Genomic DNA, 15,476 nt, shown 5'->3' with positions numbered 1-15,476 from the left:
TTTCTAAGACTATATCTCAAACATATGGATCTCTAAGACCTATCCCCGAGGCAGTTGGGCAATGCTCTGGAGATGCAATGCTGGACTACCTCTAGCTGGACTCCCTCGTCTGAGTGCATGTGCCTGCTCCCCGATGTCAAGGGGAGTTGGATGGTTTAGCTCTGAAGCAGTTATAGCCTGAAAAGCCCAGACTCAGTAACTTGCTAGCAAGGAGCTAGATTTCTATGTAAAAAGCTAATTAAACTTAGTAAAAATAAAAATTCAGATCTCATTGATTTTGGTTGTGGGAGGCGGGGAGGGGAACAGCACATTTTTTGTAAGGTCAGGTCTAAACTCCTAGAATAAGGACTACAATGTAAGTCCAAGTGTAAGTCTCCACTTGAATGTCATTTCTTTGGCTGAGCACCCTTGCTGGCTGTCAGGTGTTCAGAGGTCTCTATCATTTTCACTAGAAATGCCATTCTCTTCTTGCATGCGTAAGAAGTCTGACAAGGTTTTAGCCAACTTTAATTTTTTGATGTCACCTTTGTTCTTTTTGTTTTTATTTTAAATCAATTCTTTGTTTTTAAACCTGGGGGCTATTTCCTTTTCTGTAGTTTTGATATACGTTCAGCTCATGCACTCATAGCTTCTAGGGGTCATAAAGGACCTTTGCTGCTTCAAAAACATGTCTTTGGTGACTGCAAGGGATGCTGTTGCGAAGTGGTCTTGGGGCAGTGTTTTGGATCTTTTCTCATTACAGCAACTAATCCAACTTTTGCCATAGGGCATAACTAATACTTCTGCTCTGTGGATGTTCCTCACATTTCAGAAATTGTCATATGTACCGTATAATATAGGAGGGAAATGTTGAGAGCAAAGGGTTTTGTGGGACTTAAGTGAAATGTGGAATACTGCAATCAAGGGGGAATATTTAAATGTCTCACTTAACCTGTCAGGCAAAGTAGATATGCAGTGATGTACATGTTCTGAGAGTTATCAAATCTGCTGCACGCAGTACCTTCCAAGAGATACCTTGAAACAGGAATGCAGTGCAAATGAATTCTGTACAGCACTTCCCCCATCTTCTGGCATTGACATCAAATTTGGCTCAGAACAAGACAAAAAGGGGGATGAGGGGAGCAGAAAAAAACACTGAAAACTGTAGAAATATAGAGAGCTCCTAGAAATGTTACAGTCCTCACTGGAGTGGCGAAGCAGCAAAACTAGCGATATGATTTGGTGTATTCTTTAATTTTAATACCCTCATCTATTCTATCTGGAAATAACTTAATTAAAAAAAAAGAAAGAAAAGAGTACCACCAAGGCATTGATTAATTTTGGGGCTAGCTGTGTGAAATCTCTCGGTCTGAGTTCACAGTATCACTGAGCTTCATTTCCTGTGGATTTGAAAATAAACCTGAAACCTCAAGGATGAAATGCTACTGTGGTTCGCTTTATTACTCCAAGAATATAATAAAGCAGCCTGGAATTAGCATTTTCTCCCCACAGGCATGCTGCTGCCATAGGTAGCTGCCTTCTTGGGGGTTGGTTATGAGCAGCGGTCTCCTCTGTTGCTGTTGCCCCTCATTTACCCAGCATCGATCTACAGGTCTTTGTGCTGACTCTTAACCCTGATGGTTGCTCTGTGTACAGAAGATGGACTTAGAAAGTTAATCTGCCTATATTTTAATGAGCAAGGTATACTATTCTGTAACCCTCTCCTTTCACAGACACCAGGAACTGGTTCCTCTCTGTGCTGCTGCAGCATCCATGCAGGTGATATTTTTATCCTAGTAGCTCATGAGAAATACTCTGAAATGTTTATGTACCTGTTACAAGAAATTTCAGAGACAGGAAAAATCACCCTCCTGAACCCAGAGCTGGCGGGGTTCTTGATGATATTTCATTGGGTGGTCCCAAACTTCAGAAACCTGATTTGGACAAAGGAGAATTCAAACTCTTTGGCTGAAAGTGTGCTGTAGGTAGTGAGTGGTCAGAATCACGTGTCCTATAACTGACTGGGATAATGAAATCTGGGTCCTGCCTGATGGGGTTTCAGAGTCCTGAGTGAGATCCAAACCTGGGGGCTCTGGAAAGATAGCTTTCAAATTACCCTAGAGTTTCACAAAAGGGTGCAAACAAGTACGCAGTTCCAGTGGGGAAAATATCATTATTGGCTTAATTTCTGTTGTGCAGAGGAACTTGTTGGAAGTTGGTTTACCATTCACTAGGGAAAAGTGAACTCCAATAGGAGTACACGGCAAATAGCCTAAACTTTTCCTTTTGTCCGCTTCACGTACAAAGCATGTCTTTTTGTCCTTGCTTTCCGTTCTGTGTGTATATTACTGTGTAGGTTTAGAAAAGCGTATGAATGACTGAAAAGTAACAGCTAAGAGGCAACACCAACTCAAGGAACTTTACCAAAGTTAAAAAAATAAATTGTTGCATATGTATAATCATTTAGGAAGAAGAAAAGTGCACATTTGTGACAAGTGGGAGGCTAGGATACTGCTGGAACTCAGTGTGCTGGCTGTCCTTCTGTATGCTATCAGTGTAATACCCTGATTCAGGTCTGAAACGTGCAATATGATCATATTTGTGTTTGGAATTAAGTTCTCTTACTCCCTGTTCAAGTCTTTTCAGGTGTGTTTTTTGTTGTTTTTTTGAAGCACAAATGGTGGTCAGTAAATGTAAACCGGTTCTTGCAGTCAATCAAAAACATGGTATGATATATGGCTTGAAAACACCGGGCTCCTCTGCTTTTAAATTCTTAAATAAAAGGTTTTTAAAACGTTTGCCTACAGTGATGTGCAAAGACAAAATAGACAAAAATAGCTTTCTAGACAAAATAGCTTTCTGGTTGCAAAATCTGAAATGTTTAGACTGTAGGGTTTCATGTTGTAATGTAAAGGTGATAGTTGTTTGCAGGTTGGTTGGAAATATTTCCAATATTTGTTTTCTCTTGTGAAAGAATTTCACAGTTTCTAATATTTTTAGGCAATGTTAATTGAGGTGGAAAAAATGTGTGTAAAATCGGTTAAATGAACTGAGAAGTGAATGACTCCTACAACAACTTCAAACTACTTTGGGGATGTAAATAGTTAGACATCTCAGCAGAGCAAACCACGTAATTTTTCAAGGTTTGATTTTCATACATAAACAATATTGAATATAACAATTGACATTCACACTGAGGGATTTAATATTGCAATTTGTTAAGGTGACTGAAAAGACATTTTTCCAGTGTTACTAGTATACCTGCAGAAAACAATCATCTGTCTTAAAGCATGTAGGTATCTCATTTAAATCCATCAAGTTCCTTGTAACGGTTGAAGCTGAAAAAGAATACTTTCCATTTTGAAGAAGTGGCACTTCCAAATAAGTTTTAGCTCTAGATCTAGTAAAACAAAGCAGAACAAACCACCAAAACCTGACTTTTGTTTCTTCGCTTCTGTGTCTGAGTAATGGAATGCAAAAAGAGTAGCTCTTCCTGGTACAAGTGATTCAGGGAAGGTGACTGTGCTACCAAGGTTATTAGAGAATTATGCATTTCACCTTTAAAGTGTTATCTGTCACTGCCACTGTGGCTTATTATTAGCATATCTTTTGAAACTACTTTTTTTCCCCCCTGATGCCATGGAAAATGTAAAGCAAAATAGAAGTGGAAGTCAGAAACAACAGTATTGTTTATATGTTGGCATGGTATTTTTTTCTTTCTGCAATCTTTTAGAATGGCAAGCAAATTATTTTAAAAACACTACAAACCTGTATATGATGCAGGGCAGACTAGCCTAAGCCAGTATATTCTGCATAAATGTAAGTGTTGTTTTTGAAACTGCCTATAGAGATGGGATATTCCAAAAGCTTATATTAGGACTTTTTGTTCAGTTCTAGCCTAGCTATATTCCTCAAAAGCATTGTTTTAAGATGGAGTTGTTGGATTGATTTTCTTTAATTCTACTTTCATTTTCTGATAAAGACAAACTACCTGCCTGGTAAAGTACTGTTGGACTTTTCAACTTAAGGAATCATCAAGTAGATTTCTGGATCATGGCCTGCCAAAGCAGGCTAGGGACACAGTAATTTCCCATGATGTGTGTTTTTGTCAGTGCTAGAAGTTAACACATGCAATGCACACCTGTAAAGTTTAGTTAAGACGTTATCCTATTATTCCATGTAGCTTATCTCATCAGAGTTAAGCATGATGATGGTTAGTATGAACTTTGTATCAAAATGTAATTTGAGTTCGTTTAGCAACATCCTAACTTAAATCTGGGAGTGTTGCATTATTATATTTACTAGCACTGAACCATTTTTCTACCATATAAAGGCTTATGCATCATCACTTTGTGTAATGAGGAACTGAAATATTTTGCTAGATATGTCTGTGGAGATCCCTGGGACTCAGGGTCTCCTTTTTGGAAATCTCCCTTGAATATCTGAAGAAGAGGGCAATATTACAACTTCCAAAACCTGAAAATTTATTTATGACTTATCCTACACATTCGTGTAATAAAATTGACCTTGCAAGTTTTACTGGTTTATGACTTAGCCAACATTCATATTTCTTAAAGATTCATGAGAAATGTCCTATATATTTTTATTTAAATAACATTTTCTAAACAGTCCTAACAGCCATTGGGGCGGGGGGGAAATAATGATTCATCTGAATCTGCCTAGGCAGCATGTACAAATAATAATAAAAAAAATCAGTGTTCAGGCTGCCAAGAAACTGATACTGTCCTACACCCCTATGCCTAGCCTTTATATCTAAGAGTCCTAAAATTTTTCTCTTGACCTTCTCAGTCAGATAAATGCTACCCAGGGAAGGATATTAAAAGACATTGAGCTTGGCCAACAGGACACGAGTTTGAAAGGACAGTAAATGGTATGTTCTTCACCAAGTGGTGTAACGTCTGCATTGGGAACATGGCAATACCCACATGGAAGTCCTGCAGACAATAGCAAAATACTCTTAAAGCAGTATGTACTGTCATACTGCTCCAAAGGATTGTGTGATGTGGAAGCCTGTACCATATCCCTCTTCCATCTGTGCAGAACGGCTATGGTGCCAGACAGGTAGTAGGCCCTGCTGTCCTCTGCTACACTTCATCTGCTTTCATAACTCCCACTAGTAAAAGTGGAATCATGCCACTGAAATTCAGTGAAATCAATGAAATTCCATATGGCATGAAGTTGGTCACTTGTTTTCAATACAACTCGACTTAGAGCTAGCTATTAATTATGAGGTTGTTTTGGTTTTTACAGTCAGCTGTAGAGCTCTGTTCAAGTTCCTGGGTTTAAAAGCTTATTAGTTTTTAAATAAGCAAAAAGAACCCTCTCTATCATTTGTATAAGAAATGCACAAATTTAACAATTTGCTGGAGCCATGTAACTGATTTTCAGTGCAGCATTGTCAGTTTGCTTCTCTGTAAATTGAGTAAATTTTAACATTTTTAATTTTAAAATTGGCATATATCTTTCTTAATGCTTGAAAATTTTCCTCAAACTCAAACCAACCAAGTAGCCCCATAAAGTATTTGGTTTCCTTTTCCCCTCTTGTTCTTGATAATTCACTGGCAAGATTACTCACGCCTGGTGCTTTTGTAACTCCTCAGTATTCTGATTGCCTCTTGAAGCTCTTCAGAATTTTATTCTTCTACAAATGGCTCAGCTGTCTGGAAAAAGGCCGATTGTTGTTTGCTTTTGCGAGTTTCAGCATTGAGAAGCTCAGTAAAATGCTCTTTTGATCTTCCTATTATTGCATTTCTTTTAAAGATGTGTTTGCATTTTTGTGTTCATTCTTTAACTTATTAATGTAATTTCTTTACATATTGACATCCTTACAAATTAGTCTTGCTTTATTAGTACTTTTAGTCCATCTTCTCTGCTGCTATGCACATGTTCTGGCTTTTCACTCTGAGTTACAAGCTTTCGAAAGTTTTCTCAAGCCCTCACCTTGTCACTTGTTTTGGACCATTCTTTGTCCTCTGTATTTCTTATCTCTTTTGGACCTCTAAGCATGTTTCTTGCATATATGGTGCATGTTTCTGTCCATGTTTAAGTTGCCTGTAAAGGAGGTGAGGGAGATGAGTGGCTGGAAAGTGGCTGGAAAGCTGCCTGGCCGAGAAGGACCTGGGAGTATTGGTTGATAGTCGGCTGAATATGAGCCAGCAGTGTGCCCAGGTGGCCAAGAAGGCCAACAGCATCCTGGCTTGTATAAGAAGCAGCGTGGCCAGCAGGTCTAGGGAGGTGATTGTGCCCCTGTACTCGGCTCTGGTGAGGCCGCACCTCGAGTACTGTGTTCAGTTTTGGGCCCCTCGCTACAGGAAGGACATGGACGTGCTCGAGCGAGTCCAGAGAAGGGCGACCAAGCTGGTGAGGGGTCTGGAGAACAAGTCTTACGAGGAGCGGCTGAGGGAGCTGGGCTTGTTCAGCCTGGAGAAGAGGAGGCTCAGGGGCGACCTCATCGCACTCTACAGTTACCTTAAAGGAGGCTGTAGAGAGGTGGGGGTTGGTCTGTTCTCCTACGTGCCTGGTGACAGGACGAGGGGGAATGGGCGAAAGTTGCGACAGGGGAGGTTTAGGTTGGATGCTAGGAAGTACTTCTTTACCGAAAGGGTTATTAAGCATCGGAACGGGCTGCCCAGGGAGGTGGTGGAGTCACCATCCCTGGAGGTCTTTAAAAGACGTTTAGATGTAGAGCTTAGCGATATGGTTTAGTGGAGTACTTAGTGTTAGGTCGGAGGTTGGACTCGATGATCTTGAGGTCTCTTCCAACCTAGAAATCTGTGATACTGTGAGGTGATTCTATTCTAAAATTCTACGTGTTTTGCACTTTCCAGAAAGAATCCAAAGGCTCATCCATTTTATTCATTTCTTTACTGCAGTAAGCCTTTTGCCTTGCTTTGTCAAGGTTGTAGTCATGAGTTAAGGTGGTTGCCTGAAGCCCTTTTGGATCCAGATGTTAATTTTTATTTATTTATTTTTTATTTTTGCCCTTAGGCAGTAAAGGGTATGCTTAGCTTTGGTACTAATGTGATTTCTGGATACATCTGGACATTCTTTAAGCACGATTAAACAATTCTAGTGAGAGTGCACTCCTGATCATTCCTCTGCCATCAGCAAATGCCTAGGAAATCCATTTTGTCCTCTCCCTTTCTGATGCTTATCCAGCCTTCTGCTGTTATGGTTACTTTGCTCCAATGGCAAAACAGTGATGTAAAGGTCTTTCTGTTGGAACTGTGTACCATATTATGGACTTTTTTTTTTAACCCCTTTGTCAGCTATAAAAATATAACCCAAATACTTGAATTAAAGAAAGAAATTATTTCCAAGATCAGGCACTGAAACTGTGGGAAATACCAGTTATGGTTGGCAATATATTAATTGCATTATGATATCTGTTAGTTCTTCTGACCTAATGAATAGAGCAGAATTACTCAGAGGTTAAATCAGTGCTGCACAGAAAAGACAATCCTTGTACATTAAAAAAAAAAAAGTGTCTTCCTTCTTTTTGTCTTTAAAGAAATGAGATTTACTTGTGCAATATTCAACATTGTGTTCTAGGAATATCATGGTGCCATCAGAAAAAAAAAAATCAAGTTCTGATTTCTCAGATTTACGTGAAGATACCTCGCACTATATATAGCAGTTCTGAAGATACATTTTTTTTAGGTTGCCTTCAGTTGAACCCTGTATTTTGTTCTTCCTTTTTTTCTTCTGGATATGTCACTAAAATAATACAATAAAATATTTACTAGAGCATTATTAATTTGCATAAGAAAACAGACTTTTTATTATAGACTATAGCCAAAAGGTGGCAGTCTTTGTCCCCCAAATTCTGTGCTGTTTCATTTCTAGAAAATGTTACGTATGGCAACCATAATTTATTCCTACCCTGAATAATAAAAATTACTTGTTGAGTAGACAGAGGAAAAAATATATTTGAAAATTTAAGGGTGATATAGCTATAGTTGTATTTTGACAGTGGAATGTTAAATTATGAGGCTTGGAAGAGAGCAGTGATGGGGAAAAAGCACTTCACAAGTAGACTGCTAATGAGCAAGAACTACTTACGTCTCAGATTCAGTGCTTTAAGTAGTTTGGTTTTGGAGATGTTATTATGGTCTGGCACGTTAGATCAGTAGGTTGCTGTGTTCATCAATCAATATGATTAAATGCATAGAAATAATGCACCTAGTAGACAAACATTCATGGTACAAGGTTTGATTTTCCTCTCCAAATGTTCAGGTAGATCCCACGAAGCACAGCTTGCTTCCTTACAAATTAGTATAAAAAATGTCTGATGATAAGAGATTGCCTTTGCTGAAGACCTGCAAAAAATTTGGTTATGTATTTTGTGTTTTAAATAATTAGTAGTTCTCTTGAGTGGTGTGTGTGTGTTTCCTCCCCTGATTTGGGAAGGTATCAAGTAGAAAAATTTTAATTTTAGAAAGACAACACTTGAAATCATATTTAACTACCTTTGTAACCATTGTATGTATATAGATACACAGAAAGCTAAAATACTAAAACCATTGACTAGAAAGTAACTAGAATTTGATGTGAGACCACTGTTGTCTTTATGGTTACAAGTAAACCCTGCAGCATGCTTTTGAGAGCAGTCAGGTTAGTGCTATTATGATATATACAGCATTTGTGCGGCAATTGCAGCTGTGGGCACGTCTATATGTCTCTACCACTCACTGGCTCCTTGAGGCCCCAGTCAGCTCATCCACCCGTCTGCATCAAACCCTCCTCTTTTCACACCACTTGAGCAGCCCTGCTGTGAGTTTGGATGGGTGGGCTTTGGATCTAAAAAGCTGTGTCTCTAACTGATCAAGGAAGAGCAAAACTTGGAAAAACCCTCCCTGCTCAGATGGCATAATCTTGGAACCTCTTCACTGAGAGTCAAATGCTGTAAAGGTGCCAGTCTGCTCTCAGAGCAGGCAGGCTGTGTGGAGAGGATTTTTTATTTTTATTTTTTGTGGTGAGGATTAGCTCTGTCAGACCTAAACTAAAGCAAGGATTTCTTCCAGTTAGGTCAGGAAATATCTGAGTAGTCTAGAAAGCTTAGGAGAGTTAGTAGCATGCCAACATTTGTTAATGACCTTATGTTACTGAGTTAAAAGTGAAGAGAAGTAAAAAACTTAGTGATGAATTTAACAGTGTAACACTTCCAGTTCAGGAGTGTGGTAGGCAAACTGCTCATAAGCAAGTTGAAGATTATACAGAACCACAGAGAGAAGAGTGGGAACTACTGGTAGACTGAGCTTTTCTCTTGTAAATCTGTTTGTTTTATATATGCATCCTGTATACATGTGTGGTATACGTGGTTTCTATATATTATACATATGTATATAGAAATTTTATACATCATATGTATATGTATCATATCAAATAATATACAGATAGTGCCTTGAAAATGGTACTTACCTGTATTAAAAATTCTTGTTAGTCTTCCAGAAACTTAACAGAGTCTGAAGAGAAAGAAAACAAGATGCTTATCATATAAAAAAGAGTTTAGGAAAACAATATTTATTTATTCATATTTAGGAAAACAATACGAATTTGGAATTAAGAATTATGGAATATTTGGAGTTTATCAATTGCTAAACTTTTATACACTTATTGATTTGTGTCATGAAAAATCTACCCCTCAAAGACATGAAATCATGCTGTAGAGTGTTTTAAAGTTTATACACACACCATATGATTGCATCTGGTAATAGTGTAGATGTAGAGAAAGAACTCCAGGGCTAAGTCTGTTGTGTGATGGTCACTGTTCAGTTGTTTTTTCATGTCATCAAGTAATTGAATTCCATTATGTTCTTTCTTTATTTATTTCTACCTCTAAGTTTAGAAAAAATCCAGATGTGTGCTCTTTGTTTAACAGCACTGTGAAAAGGGAGATTGAAACAAAATCTCCTGTTTTAGTCTTTTTTGTAAATAGGAAATGATTTTACAAGAATACTGAATAATTCTAAAGTTGAAAAATCTGCAAGTCTGGGGGAAAAAATGGAAAAAATACAAAGTTTTGTCTAATAGAAACTAGGATATGAATTGCTGTATGGTGGAACTAAGCCAGAAGAAAATTTAGAGGGCTCTTAAAATCTAATTTCTCATTATTTTTATCAGGGTTGATGATAAACCCCAAGAGTGGCACTTCCTGAGACAACTCCTCATTTCAGGTCTTTGAGGTAGCTGTGGTATAATTCAGATTTGCTACACTTTTGACACACTGTAATGACACAGTGCACAGAGTCTTGTCATTTCACCTGAGTAATGGAAATGGTGCTTTGCTTATTAGTAGGTAGCTGTGCATAGATTTTTGCACAGATGCAAAGATTTTGGGAGACTAAGAGGGATCATGCAAACAGACATAATTTACCATACTGTGAGAAGTAAGGTCATTAAGTTGAACAAACTGTACTTTCATGCTCCCTGGAGTAGTTGAGAGAGATGGTGAACCTCCGTGCATGCTAATGAAGACTTGTTTTGGAGAAGAACATGAAGCATAACCTTTAAATTGAATTTGTCTAAAATGTGGGTGAGCTTTGAGTTGGGAGAAACCTTTCTCTCATATCTGCAAAGCTGCTTTCCTTTTCTAAAGGGTAAGATGAAGCTGAACTTTTATCCATTGTTTGAATGTTTGCAGAGTGGTAAGAAAGTGTAAGTGTTCAAATAGAAGTTATTTGTTTGTACTTGAGCAGTCTGGCTCATACCTGAGCAGTCAGATAAAGACATTGCCAGTGTGCAATTTGCAAACAGATTTTTGATAAGAGCTCACATTTCCAAGGTCTTTAAATGAATTTCTTGCATACAAAGATAAGGCACAATATAAACTATTGCTGTCTTGCATATGTTATTTTGAATGTGAAAAGGAACTATCTCCTCTTAGAGAAATTATTTTATTGACAGTAGGTATTGGATCATATCAGGTTCATCTGTTAAAATCAGTATGAATTATGATCTCTTTACTACTCAAAAAGCTTCTGCTGGGTGAGTAATTTTACTGCAATGCTATCTCTTACTCATTTTTTACTCAGTGCACTGATGTGTATAATGAAACTCAGGTACTGCTTGTAGAGTACTTCGGACATGAAGAACTGTCATATTATACTGAATCTTACTCCCAAGACTTCTCAATCACTTCTTGTTTCAGATCTTCTACCAATAGTTACAGTAGACCACTGAGAAATTTTCTGATGTAAGAAGTCATTACTCTGTCTATTTTTTTTGTAATTTTAATTACTATCTATTATTGCTTGTGTAATTGAGGTCTTATAGTTCATATGGACTGTCATGTATCAGAAACAGGAAAAAAACCACAGTTATTGAGAACTCGTTCTGGAACATTTTAGTGCTACATAGAAGTGTTTTTTATCATTTAATTCAATGTTGTTGTTTTTTCCCCCCCCTATGGTCTATGATGAAAGCCTAATTACTTAGTCATATTTGACTCATCCTTATATCCTGATGCACAAAAAACAATTGTTTTCTGTTGTAGAAAATATACTTCATTTATTCTTCATGTCAGAAGTATTACGTACTTACAGCAGATATTGTGAATCAATTTATTATTCATTTTATTACACTTGAATGGATTGTAACTGCTAAAAGGGCATGAAAGAGTCTATTTAAAAGTCCAGTATGAAACAGAAGTCTTCAAGAGAGATTGCCCAACAGATGTAATAACCAACGGATGAGAAATTTCACTATCTAACACTGCACAGATATGTCATTTATCATAAAACCCTCTCACTGGCATCAGTGCGGTTACGTGGAGGTGACACCTAAGGCTGGCCCTGCATGTTTGCCTCAGGCAGTCTCATGCCATCAACATACAAACACTGATCCAGAGGAACTGTTGCCCAGTCTCATACCTGGTTCTGGCCAAATTATTGCCAACGTATGTTACAGATTTATTGCAGTGCACAAAATCAAGGTGTCCACAGAGGCTTCAGCCCGCAACGTGTAGACAGCTTCACAGAATAAGGGTTTAATACATGGGAAATATACATGTGTATTGGAAGCAGAGAGCTAATTGGGTATTTCCCTTTTTTGCGTGCCTTATTTTTGTTATTGTTTGACACGTGTAGTTTAGATTGGAAAGACAGAAGATAAGGAGCATTAGCACTTACAGGCCTTTAGGGCTTCATTGTTTGTTGGGGAAAAGGTCTTTCTCAGGATCAGAGTTGTGTGGGAGTTAAAAATGCTTGTAATGATGTTAATGATTTTGATGTTTTTGTCCTTGTATTGGGTTTGAAGGCTGGAGCAGAGTTGCTGGTTGTAGATGCCTATGTGGTGAAAAGCCTGTGGTGGTGGCATGTGAGGGAGTCATTCAGCTGATGGGGGAACCCTTGCCTGCAGTGTTGGGGTGGTGGTGTGCTACTGTCCTATAATCCAAATTAAGTGGAAAGCTGTTATTACAATTTACTCACTGCATCTGCAAATGTAAGGTGGTTTTTTGTTTTATTTTTTGTTTGGTTACAGTCTTGTCACTTCTTGAATCTGCACGTTAGTTAGCTATGTGAAGACTAATATTGCTCCCCAAATGCATTTATAAATACTTGGAGCGTCAGGAGGAAAAATATTAAGAAAAATGGAAATATTCTATGAGATTAATTCCATGGGTCACAGCAAAATCTTGAGATGTGTCAGACAATGGAAGCGAAGTGCTGTTGCACGTTTTACTTCATTTTCCAAATAAAACTAAGTATGATAATTAAATGCTGAACAGTTGATAAAAACTAATTAAGAGGTGGAAGTATAGCAATCTTTTGGTTACTAGGAGAGTAAGAGTTACAAGACTTTTCTTAATAAAAACAAAGAACCCCCTGGAATTGAACTCATTCCCTTTACAAAGTAAAGCAGATAAGATTTTGACTAAGCAATACAGCATTTCCTTTGGGTTTGGGAATTTGCAAATGTTCATTTAATTACAAGGACAGTTTAATACTGTTCTCAAGAAAGTAAAACAAAACTATTGCAAAAAGAACTACTTAAAAAGAAAAAAAAGTATGCCTAGGAAGCAGTTGGTATGTGTGCGTACACATACATATAGGCTTTTAAATCTGTATATAAGTATCATTTTAGAAAAAGGATTCCCCCTATATTTTTCTGCGACTTCAGCATTAATTCAAATCATGTGAGAAAGTCTTTCTAGGTACATGGTACCAACGGCTAGTTACCAAGCGTGGGCAGAAGATCCCAGGATTAATCAGCTCGATAAATTTGTGACCAGAGTCACAAATGCAGCCTTTTTTTTGTTTTTTCTCTCTTACCAAAGCTGCTAGAATATACAAAATTATGAAAAGACTACATTATCTCTTAGTCTGAAAGTTGCTTTTGTAATTAATGCTAGCATATTCAGTGCCAGTCAAGTATTCAGAGTGATGAAGTATGGTCTTCGCTCTGTGAAGAAATAACTTGCTTTCAGGGGACAAAAAAAAAAAAAAAGCTTCGAATTTTATCTTTGCAATTCAGCTGTTTCTAGGAAAGAAACTAGGCAAAATACATTGGTTTACTCTTTCTAAAATAATTCTGATGTTCTTTTCAGTAAGATTTTATAACACTTCTATGCCTGAGAACCGAATCTTGAAATTGGCAGGGATGTGGCCTTGACACAAGGTTTTCTTTGAAAATCTGTTCCAGCTGGATCAAGTTATCATTTGGAAGATCTGCACATAGAGGCATATGGCCATTAGAAACCTATCAGAACATAGCTATCTGTAAGTAAAGTCTCTGAAAATTCTTTGCACTGTGATTTTCAGTACACAGTTGAACAAGAACATAGTTGGTCAGACCTTTCGTCTGTTTTAGCTCAAGCCACTAGAAGGCAGCGGAAACAAGGTCCTTACCCCCGACGCATGTCAGCGTGTCTGCGTGCCTCCTAAACACAGAAGAGAGATTAAGGAGACGTAAGGGCAGAGATCTCGTCTCTTGTCTATGTTCAAATGAGGGCACTGGAAAATGGGAGGGTTGGCAGCAAGAGGAGTCTGATTGGTTTAGGAGAGACTGAAGAAGTTAGTGGGTCAAGGAGAAGGGAGTGGAGGTTAATGAAGTGGTGTAAGGAGACAGAGGAAACTAGATTGAAATGTGCCGGGGTTTAGAAATATGTATGGTACAAGATGTTCTAGGTGGGGACAATGCAATTGTACCAGAGAACAGGGGAAAATGGAAATATAGGTTGGCAAGGTTAGGACTGAGTTGTTAAGGGCCTGGAAATGACTGGTCATGAAGAAGAGCATGTTTGGTAGTATGGAAGCCAGGGCTGGTATGAAGGAGGAGGAGGAAAAATTGGTAAATGCTAGAGAAGAGGTTGAGAATAGTAGGAAAAACCTCAGTATTGGAGTTTGGGGAACATAATGTGAGCATACTGAATAGGATGTGGGAAGAGGGAAAGGAAAGAAATAGGCGTAGGTCTAGGTCGTGGTCAGATATGAAAGGAACAGGATTAAACTATGGTTATTGGAAGGCAGAAGTGGGTATATTTCAGTGGGCAATTGAATCTGTGCCTGCATAACCTGAGGTGAATGATTGCAAAGGCCATTGCTGGTGCATATAGAAACGGATAGCTACTGCCATCACTCTGCGAGGCCTGCAAAGGTCATATGCAGTATTTATCAGTGTTCTAACCAAGCAAAATTGTATGGACAAGACAATGCACTATCACATCAATAACGACAGCATGGTGTTACTGGGCATTGAACTAAGGCACCTCCATTCTGGCACTTCCTAGCTTTTGTGAGTTTGGCTTTGTCATCCGTACTAGTGCTTGGAAGTTTCTAGCATAACGTACTTGTTCTAAAACTATAGAAATATAGAAATATTAGAAAACTATAGAAATAGAAACTATATATATATATAAAAACTATAGAAATATAACAATACTAATACTTGTTTTGATTCTCAGGATAGCTGTTAGGAGAGGTGGAATACTTGATACGATATCGTCACTGTATCCCAATTTCAAACTGACAGTGCCTGCCAGCTTACTTCAGGAAGTACTGCTTTCTTTACATCTTCCCAGTAATACTAACCTTAATATCTAGCTTAGAGCATTCTCATCACCTATTCTACTTCACCTACTGTTTTTTTAAACAAAACAAAACAAAAAAAACCTGTTCAAATTTGATTTCTCATTTTAATTTTTTTTTTTTAAATATTTAATTTAGTCTGTCAGCAACAGAAATCCTGACCCTCTGATAAGTCAATAACAGTCAAATTGACTTGAGAGAGAGTAATACCTTCTGTGAACAGCTTGGTTTGAAAGTGAAGGTAAGTCTCAGTGTGTTGTGATTGAGTGCTGGGTGAGGCAATGGAAATAAGTCCCTGCAAACTCTGAAATTGACCTTTGTTTTGAGTAATAAATCTTGCAGTTTTGTTGTTGTTGTGTCATTGTCTGGTTGGCAACTGGAAGGACGGTATATCATAACTGATTTTGTTGAAGTTGACCACAGATTGCAAGTTGAATTAGAAGTAACCTG

General features: G+C 37.9%; 1 protein-coding gene across 23 annotated transcripts in view; it reads left to right on the top strand.

Moving 5' to 3' along the window:
• CACNA2D3 (calcium voltage-gated channel auxiliary subunit alpha2delta 3) overlaps positions 1 to 15,476 on the top strand; it is a 531,247-nt gene that overhangs the window by 185,995 nt on the left and 329,776 nt on the right. The window contains exons 2-3 of one of the 23 annotated variants that reach the window (XM_048047531.2): positions 13,642 to 13,718; positions 15,165 to 15,267. The exons of the other annotated variants lie outside the window; for them this stretch is intronic. The gene's annotated coding sequence lies outside the window, so the exon portion shown is untranslated. The remainder of the gene's footprint in view (positions 1 to 13,641; positions 13,719 to 15,164; positions 15,268 to 15,476) is intronic. 23 annotated transcript variants of the gene reach the window in all.

This window comes from Anser cygnoides, chromosome 10 (genome assembly GCF_040182565.1).
Source record: "Anser cygnoides isolate HZ-2024a breed goose chromosome 10, Taihu_goose_T2T_genome, whole genome shotgun sequence".
In the NCBI taxonomy this organism is placed as follows: Eukaryota; Metazoa; Chordata; class Aves; order Anseriformes; family Anatidae; genus Anser; species Anser cygnoides.
This window is presented reverse-complemented; position numbering and strand designations above follow the sequence as displayed.